This window comes from Alexandromys fortis, unplaced genomic scaffold, assembly GCF_014885135.2.
Source record: "Alexandromys fortis isolate MF-2015 unplaced genomic scaffold, M_Fortis_MF-2015_v1.1 scaffold_315, whole genome shotgun sequence".
Classification (NCBI taxonomy): domain Eukaryota; kingdom Metazoa; phylum Chordata; class Mammalia; order Rodentia; family Cricetidae; genus Alexandromys; species Alexandromys fortis.
In genome coordinates this window covers 1-8,687 of record NW_026068188.1, presented here as the reverse complement: position 1 = coordinate 8,687, position 8,687 = coordinate 1, and positions in this window count along the sequence as shown.

The window sequence follows — 8,687 nt, the reverse complement described above, 5'->3', positions numbered from 1 at the left end:
CTCAACCAATGGCAGTTACAATCTTTCCAACTCCTCTTTCATGGCAAGTGGGACTTCATGGAACTGGAAAGCTCCTATAAAATAAAAAGTAACAGTCAATCTATTGGAAAGAAAGTTTGCAGACTGGGTGACAAACATTGTCTAGAAATACATCGCATAGAGTAAAAGTATCTAGAATATATATGAAAGACTTTTAAATAGAACATAGTTTGGGTAGCTGTGATTGCCCTACCTGACATTTCAGTAGGCTGTCCTAAAGAGTTTAGAAGAAGGCCTGCAAAGACTGAAACATTATTTGTCCCTTCGGCAGATGCTATCATGTCCATTATTGTGAGGTTTCCTTCGAAATGAAAATATTGTGAGCCCTAGTTTTTGTCAATAGATCATTGCTAAACAAAGTGAGCAGACCTTTCAATTTCATTGAAAACTTCTGAGTAAAGAGTACATTATTCCATCAAAAACACAAAGGTAGAATAAAATGTTTAGTTGCAGGAGTTCATTGATTCCTAGTATCCACCAAGAGTCAGGGAGGTTAACTGTCTGGTATATAATGTTAAGAACTGAGTAGAAAGTCCTGCTTTCATGGAAAAAAAAATGTAAGGCCCTTCCTTAAAATTCGGAATTACTTGAGATGCTTTTCCACTGATGATGATCACCGAGTTTCAGGTAAACTAAATCCAAGGCCTTCTTCAATTCAAGGACAATATTTGGGGATCCAGACTGTGGGTTCTTCCATTTTTTGAACTATCAGCACTCTGATGTCCTATCTTGCCATGCTTAGGAAAATTAAATGTCTTAAGAGTTCATTGGATATTCAGGTTTCTTTCCAGTAGTCTGTCAAATAACATAACATTTATTTGCAAGTATATTTCTACCTGGAAAGAAAGTAACAGAGTTCACATCATGCCATAAAGCTTCATGCCTTTTTATTCTAATCCCTCTGGCTCTTTATTTTTCTCAGTTTCAGCCTATATTTATTCCCTTTCTTCTTCTGGATTTCAGTTATAATAAACAGTTGCCTGTACCCAACAGGTCAGGAGTGGAGACTAGGTTCTCAATGACGAGTTTTATAATTTCCTTTGGACGTTAGGAGTATAATGAGTAAAGAGTGTGTCTAGAAGAAGGATCTTATTTTTAAAGGGATTTGTTGCAGCACACTTCTTATTTTCTTCTTATTATTTATTTTTCATGTATTTTACATACTGACTACAGTTCCCCTCCCTCCTCTCCTCCCATGTTCCCTCCCTCCACCTCCCATATTGTCTCCCCATCCACTCCTTTGCCATCTCCATTCAGAAAGAGGCTGGCCTCCCACAAGCATCAACAATACATAGTGCATCAAGTTGAGGTAGGACCAAGTTCCTCCCTAGCATCAACACTGACCAAGGAAACACAGCATGGGGAATAGGTTTCAACAGTCAGCTCATGCACCACTGATAGGTCCTGATCCCGCTGTTAGGAGCCCCACAAACAGACTAAGTTACACAACTGTCCCACACAGCAACATACTTCTGTATGGTCACTTTAAGGCATTCTAAAATAGCAGTAAATTTTTCATTAGACTCCAGATGAGTCGTTGTCAGTTACTGGTCATTCTCTCTCACAAATTACTTGAATTGTGTATTTATAATGTATAAGAACAAATTAACCTGTTTTTAAAGGCTCTATGATGAAATTAGTCCTTATTCTGAAAGATGTATCAGACTGAGAGACAAATCCATATCATTGAAATGGAAATTCTAAAATATCTCTTTCACATAAGAGCCCAATAACACAAAGGAGCATATCCTACCTGATTCTGTGGTGGCTTCAGAGAGTAAGGATAAGTTCTCTGACCAGTGAATACTAAAATATACATGTTTCCTTGGAAGTAGGTAGATCATTCCTTGATGTCCTGCTTGACCCTTGAGTTGTTTTGGTTGCAGAGACTAAGGTGCATAAGCTTCCTGAGGATCAGGAGTAGCATGTGCTGCCTGATCCTGAAATTTCTTTAGTGCCAACAAGAAACAAATTTTATCTTTTGATTTACTTTTTTCTTTACTTTTTTTTTTTCTTATTTTAATTTGTCATTTGGGCCTTATAAAAAGTACAATCACTTTTTTCAAATGCAGTATGAATTTCCTTCCTGTAATCTGGAGAAATTAGGAAGGAACCAAAAAAGAATCCTTCCTCCTGGCCACAATGTGTCAGATGTTAATATTCACAGAGGAATCCCTAAATTCCCTACTAGACCCAGTTAGCACATTATACAATTTAAATACTGCATACACAGTAGAGTTCATCAGTTAAGGTCTATTATTATGTTTTCAGTGTACTAGAGGAAACCCATGACCTTAATTACATGCCAATGTAGGCCCATGAAAATAACCATTGGTCTTCTAAAAGCACTTTTATGTCAGGTTAACAGGGAAGTGGCAAAAAGCAGAAGGGTAAGCAGAGAGAGTGATCGGAGGCATATGTTCCCTAACTTAGGTAGGAAAAAAGAGATCCCTTGTTCAACTACAGCAGTGCAAATACTCATGGAAGTACTAAGTGAAAAGTGCAAGGGGTTGGATTTCTCTTCAAAGAGAACACTGAAGAGGATTGTCTTCATGAGTAAAAAGTTCATTAGGACAGTTATTAACACCACGGGAAGGGAGACAGATAGACAGCAGCATGATGGGGGTCTGAAGAGAAGTCAGGCCCATAAGGAAAAGTGGAGGCTACGACTTAGATATCTCAGTGGAAGGAGGAAGGCTTAAGAGCATGATGCTTAAGATACTCTGTTTCTCCAGCAGGCAACAAGGGAAGGGAATTCTTAGGAAGTAACCTTGAACCCCGAGGAAGTAGGGGAATTAGAGAGGAGTACATCTAGTTGAAGTGTGTCTGTTAAGTGAGTAGGTAGGGATACATTGCCACTAGTAGCCCTTTGATGTCCCTTATGTTTTGGAGTCTAGCAACATCACTGGGGACAATGAGAAATACATGTACACAGTGAATCTGTAAGCTAAAGATGCACAGACAAGTTTTCAGTAGGAGGCTAGTCAGTAGCTATGAGACTAGGGAAATAATATAATAACCACTGCAGGAACTGGGGCCTGAGCGGCAGTGAGGTATGGATTCTTAAGTAAAGGAGCAGAAAATTCTATAATCTGAACCCAAGGGAGAGGAGTCCATGTTTTACCATTATAAAAATCGAGGAAATCCAATCATAATTAGATTGAAATAAACAGATTTAATACAATCTCCTTTGGCCTCCACTTGGACTTCCAATTCTCATGATCACCATTAAAATAGTCCAGAGGAGGCGCACAGTATGAAATAGATAAAAGAAACAGACATTGATGCATAGTGAAGTTGCATATTCTTAAGGTGAGATATGAAAAGTGGACATTTGCATTGGGAAAAAAAAAACATTTTAAGGGAACCACTTCCATGGATGAGAGTAGGCAGTGGCCAGAGAAACCATTGTGAAACTACACATGTTTTAGACAGATTTATACTATTTCTAAAGTCTCTGAAATGGAAAGATTTCTTTAGGGTCATATTTCCATTCTAAGATGAGGCTAGAAGGCCCATTTGGATTGAATCTTTTTTTTTTCCATAACTCTAACCCTAACATGGATTGACTCTTAATCAAGGTCTTTACTGAAAGCTGCTTGCTGGATTTCTTCTAAATTTCCTGAAAGATCCCAAAGTTACGTGTCTACACAGACCACAGTTAGATTCAGAGGCCATTCTTTTGACTTGTAATGATATTCATTAACTTCAATTTCTACTTTTAGAACTGATAAATTGATAAAGAAAAAAAGGTCAATCCTCATAGGAAAATGTTGTAGAGGGAAGGATGAATAAATCTAAGTATATTGTTAAAAATCACATGAAAACCAAGTATTGTATAAGATACTATTTAAACATACATAATGGGATAATACATAAACCAGAAACCATAGTTTGCCAGGTGCCAGGTATAAAAGGTGTGATATTCCTCATCCGGAGTTGTTTTTCATGGATGCCCTAGAACCACCCCTAAATAATATAGGTTATTGACTTTGTTCTCTTTTGCCCACCAGAACTTAATGGTAATTAAGTACTGATAATGGTAATTCTAGTAATGAACACACCACACATTTTTCATTCCAAGGCATGGAGAAATCAAATTGGTGCTGACCATGTAACTTCCCCCTTGCTGGATAACTTTTGTACTACCAGAACGTGCTATGTGTGCCACTGTGGGTATGGATGGGAGGATCATCAGTCATCGTACCTAACTAAGAATATGGCATACTGTATTAATGAACAACCTAGAAAGATATACCCATGAATGCAATAGTGGTACAAACTTTCTGGGAATAATCAGCTCCTTCAGAGTGAATTTAAGGTCTACTCTATAGAAAGTAACACATGCCTGCTGCTGTAAGCTTTGTCGAGAACACATGGTTATGGAGTTCCAAGGCCCTAATATTGAACCTAATACTATTATTTTGTTAAAGGAATGAAGTATCAAGCTTTACTCTAAATTCATACCTCAATAACTATAGATTACTTCAGTTCTCAGACTTTCTCAGAGACCTTGATGCAGTAGATTATGGTTAAAAAAGACATTCAAAACTGGTCATCCTGGAAAAAAAAATAAGAGTATGTGCAATGGGATATTTGTACCCCTCTCTTCAAGACTCAGGTACCATTGCAGGGAGCATTTAAAAAGATTTTATGAGTCTGAGGCTGCAGATGACAAGAGTGAAATTGTGATCTCAAGACATGACAGAGTCATTGCTCTCACAAATACAGAGCCGCCGTGATTGCATGCATAAGGCCTGTGTAAGATGAGGCCAGGTCATATTTCAGTATGCTTGGTGACTAAGCACTCAAATATATGCCAGTATGGTTTCCATTCACATTAACTCACACTTCTCTAGAAGCCACCAACTGTCAGGAGTTTGCCAGTTAGACTCTGGAGCCCTCCTACAGTGCATCTTTTAATATGGGGGAGGGCTCAGAAGTCTGTACGTCTAACTACTGACAGTTGGTGGCTTCTAGAGAAATGTGACAGTTAATGGGAATGAAAAACATGCTCTCATGTACTTGAATACTTAGTTACCAAGAAGTGCAATTGTTTGCGATATTAGGAGGTGTGACCTTGTTGGAATGGATATAGCCTTGGTGGATAATATATGTCACTGAGGGTGGGTTTTGAGGTTTACATTCCCACATTAGGCCCCGTCTCTCTCTCTCTACCTACTACTGATGAATCAGTTGGTATGCACTCAACAACAGGCCCAGTGCCATGTCTGCCTGAATCCTGACACAATGATCATGAATTAATTTCCTAAAATTATAGGCAAGCATACAATTAACTAGTGATAAAGAGATCCAGAGACCCTTTCAAGTCTCTTGCATCTTGAAGTCCTGAACTGAGATTAGAGTTTAGCTAGAGGGACAGGGTATTGACATATAAGCAGTTGTGGTCAGGAGGTGGAATCTACCCTCCCTTAGCTCACCCATCATTGTCTAATTTTTAGTCTTATCTGGCAAGGTGGTTTGATAGTAGGAATTGTGTGAAATTTCTTTAAGGAGACAAGGTTTTCCTCTGGGTAGAGAACATTGCTTTACCTGGCATGAGATTTCTGTAGAAATACTCATTACGTTGAAGTCAATGATTTGACTATTCTGATAGATCAAGCTACACAATTGCCTCATTAGTATATCCTCATTTCTGCTAGGCCTGTTATGTAGGCAGCCCATTCTGAAAGCCCTACTAAAACCCAAATTTCTTATAAAGGATAACCAAGGGTAAACCTGTCACTTCCAATTACCATTCCTTTCTCTGAAATGTGATTAGTAGATTCTAGTTCGCTGGGTGATTGTTGTTCCTGGGGAGATTTCCTTACTTACATTGGATGGTGAGGTGTAAAACCCACATTCAAAAAAAGTTGCCTAACAGGAAATGTAACAGCTATTTGTGGGGATAACGGTGACTCACACACTTCACCCCAGATAGGTTGAAACAATTCATACTGTGAAGTTTTGCCCGTCTCTTGCAAAATACATAGATGGTGGAGCACAGTCTTCTTCATCCTTATCTATGAGATAAGGTAAATGTAGCAATTTGGATTCAATGCTCCATAATTACCTCTATGAGTCTTACAGTACATGTGTGGTATGACCCTCAAATCTGTGAGAACCAAAGTCCCTTCATTGTCATATGCTCACCCAAATTTTCTACTTTTTTATATATCAAACCATATTCCTTGTCTGGCCTCTATCCCTATAGTATACAAAATGTCAGATTTTCCATCCTCAACACCAAAGAGCCTTCTGTGTCATATACTCACTTAAACCAATTTTCTAGGCCTCAACTAGAAATTTGAGTTCAAGGTGTGTTTCATATCATACACCCAATCAAATCCATCTTTATTGTGTATTCATGAAAGTTGCTTATATGCCAACAATCATTGCAAAACCATAATCTCTCCTATATCATATACCAACCCACACTCTCTCTCTCTCTCTCTCTCTCTCTCTCTCTCTCTCTCTCTCTCTCTCTCTCTCTCTTTCTCTCTCCCCACTGTTTCTGCCTTCATCCTTATGAGACCATATCCCTCCTTTGTCATCTGCCTACCCAAACTACCTCTCTTGCCATATAGCCACCATTTCTTCCTTAAAGCCTTATCAGACACAAATCCCTCCCTTTCATTCACCCAACTGAACTCCCTCTCTTGCCATGTACCCACTATTTCTGGACCCATCCATCCAAGACACTCATTCCTCCTTTGCCATACACCAAACCTAATGTCCTCTCTTATAATATTTCCACCATTTCTTCTGCCAAACATTGTGATGCCCCAATCTTTTCCATGACATATACTCGCCCAAACTCCCTTGCTAGCCATATATCCACCATTTATGCCCCCATCATGCTGTGACCCAAATCCTTCTCTTGCCATATGCCCACTGAAAATTCTTCTGTCATGTAACCACACAATTCTCTGTCTTGTGATATACACATCATTTCTTCCCACAAACATGACAGACTCAAATATATCTGTTTATAGGCCCACCAAAACCCCCTCTAGTGTCATATACCCATCCAACCTCTGTTTCTTGCAATATACCAATTATTTCTGCCCCAAACCTTGAGATACCCAAACACCCCCTGGTCATACAGCTACTGAAACTCATCTCTTAGCATATACCCATCATTTTGCCACCAGCTTTGTGAGACCCTAAACTCTCCATTGTCATATGCCCATCCAAACTATTTCTCTTGCTACATAATCACCATTGCTGCCCCCAAAGTGTGTAAGACCCAAATCCCTCTCTTGTAATTTATCCGGCATACTCCCTCAGTTGCTATATATCCACCATTTCTGACTCCATTTTTCTGAGACCCTAATCCCACCCTTGACATATAATAACCCAAATTCCTCTCTTGCAAGATACTGCCCACTAAGTGTTTGAGAATCAAATCCTTCCCTTGTCATGTACCCACCCAAATGTCTCTTGTCATTTACCCATCTTTACACTCTCCAACGTATGTGAGACCCAAATCCCTTCCCTGGCATTACCCACCCAAATTCCTTCTCTTTCCATACACCCACTATTGCTGCCCCAAACCTTTGGAGACCCAAATACCTCCATTGTCTTCTACCCACGCAAACTCCCTCCAATTTCAATGCACCTGCCATTACTGCCCAAAACTTTGGAGAAACAAAACCTCCCTTGTCTTCTACTGACCCAAACATTCTGTCTTTCCATACACCCAAAATTACTGCCCCAAACCTTATGACACCCAAATCCCTCCCTTTTCTTCTACCCACCCAAACTCCCTCTCTTTACATGCACTCACCATTACTGCCCTAAACCTTTGGAGTCCCAAATCCCTCCCTTGTCTTATATCCACACAAACTCCCCCTCTTCCAATCACCCACCATTGATGCCCAAGCCTTTGGAGACCAAAATCCCTATTTTGTCTTTTACCCAAACCAAAATACCCCTCTTCCATGCAACCACAAGTGATGCCCAAATATTTGGAGACCCAAATACCTCCATTGTCTTCTACCAACACAACTCCACCTCTTCCATGAACCCACCATTGATGCCCAAACATTTGGAGACCCAAATCCCTCCCTTGTCTTCTATGCACCGAAATACCCCATCTTCCATGCACCCAACATAGATGCACAAATCTTTGGAGACCCAAAACCCTCCCTTGTCTTCTACCCACCCAAACTCCCTCTTTTACCATGCACTCAACATTAGTGCCCCAAACCTTTGGAGAACCAAATCCCTACCTTGTCTTCTAACCACCCAATCTCCCCTTCTTCCGTGCACCCACCATTGATGCCCAAACCTTAGGAGACCCAAATCCCTCCCTTGTTTTCTACCAAATCCAAATGCCCCCTCTTCAATGCACCCACCATTACTGTCCCAAACCTTTGGAGACCGAAATCCCTCCCTAGTCTTCTACTGACCCAAACTCTCTCTCTTTCCATGCACTCACCATTACTGCCCCAAACCTCTGGTGACACAAATCCCTCTTTTGCCTTCTACCTACCCCAAATACTCCCTCTTCCATGCACTGGCCATTGATGCCCAAACCTTTGAAGACCAAAATCCCTCCCTTGTTTTCTACCCACCCAAACTCCCCCTGTTTGCATGCTCTCAACATTACTGCCCCAAAGTTTTGGAGACCCAAATCCCTCCCT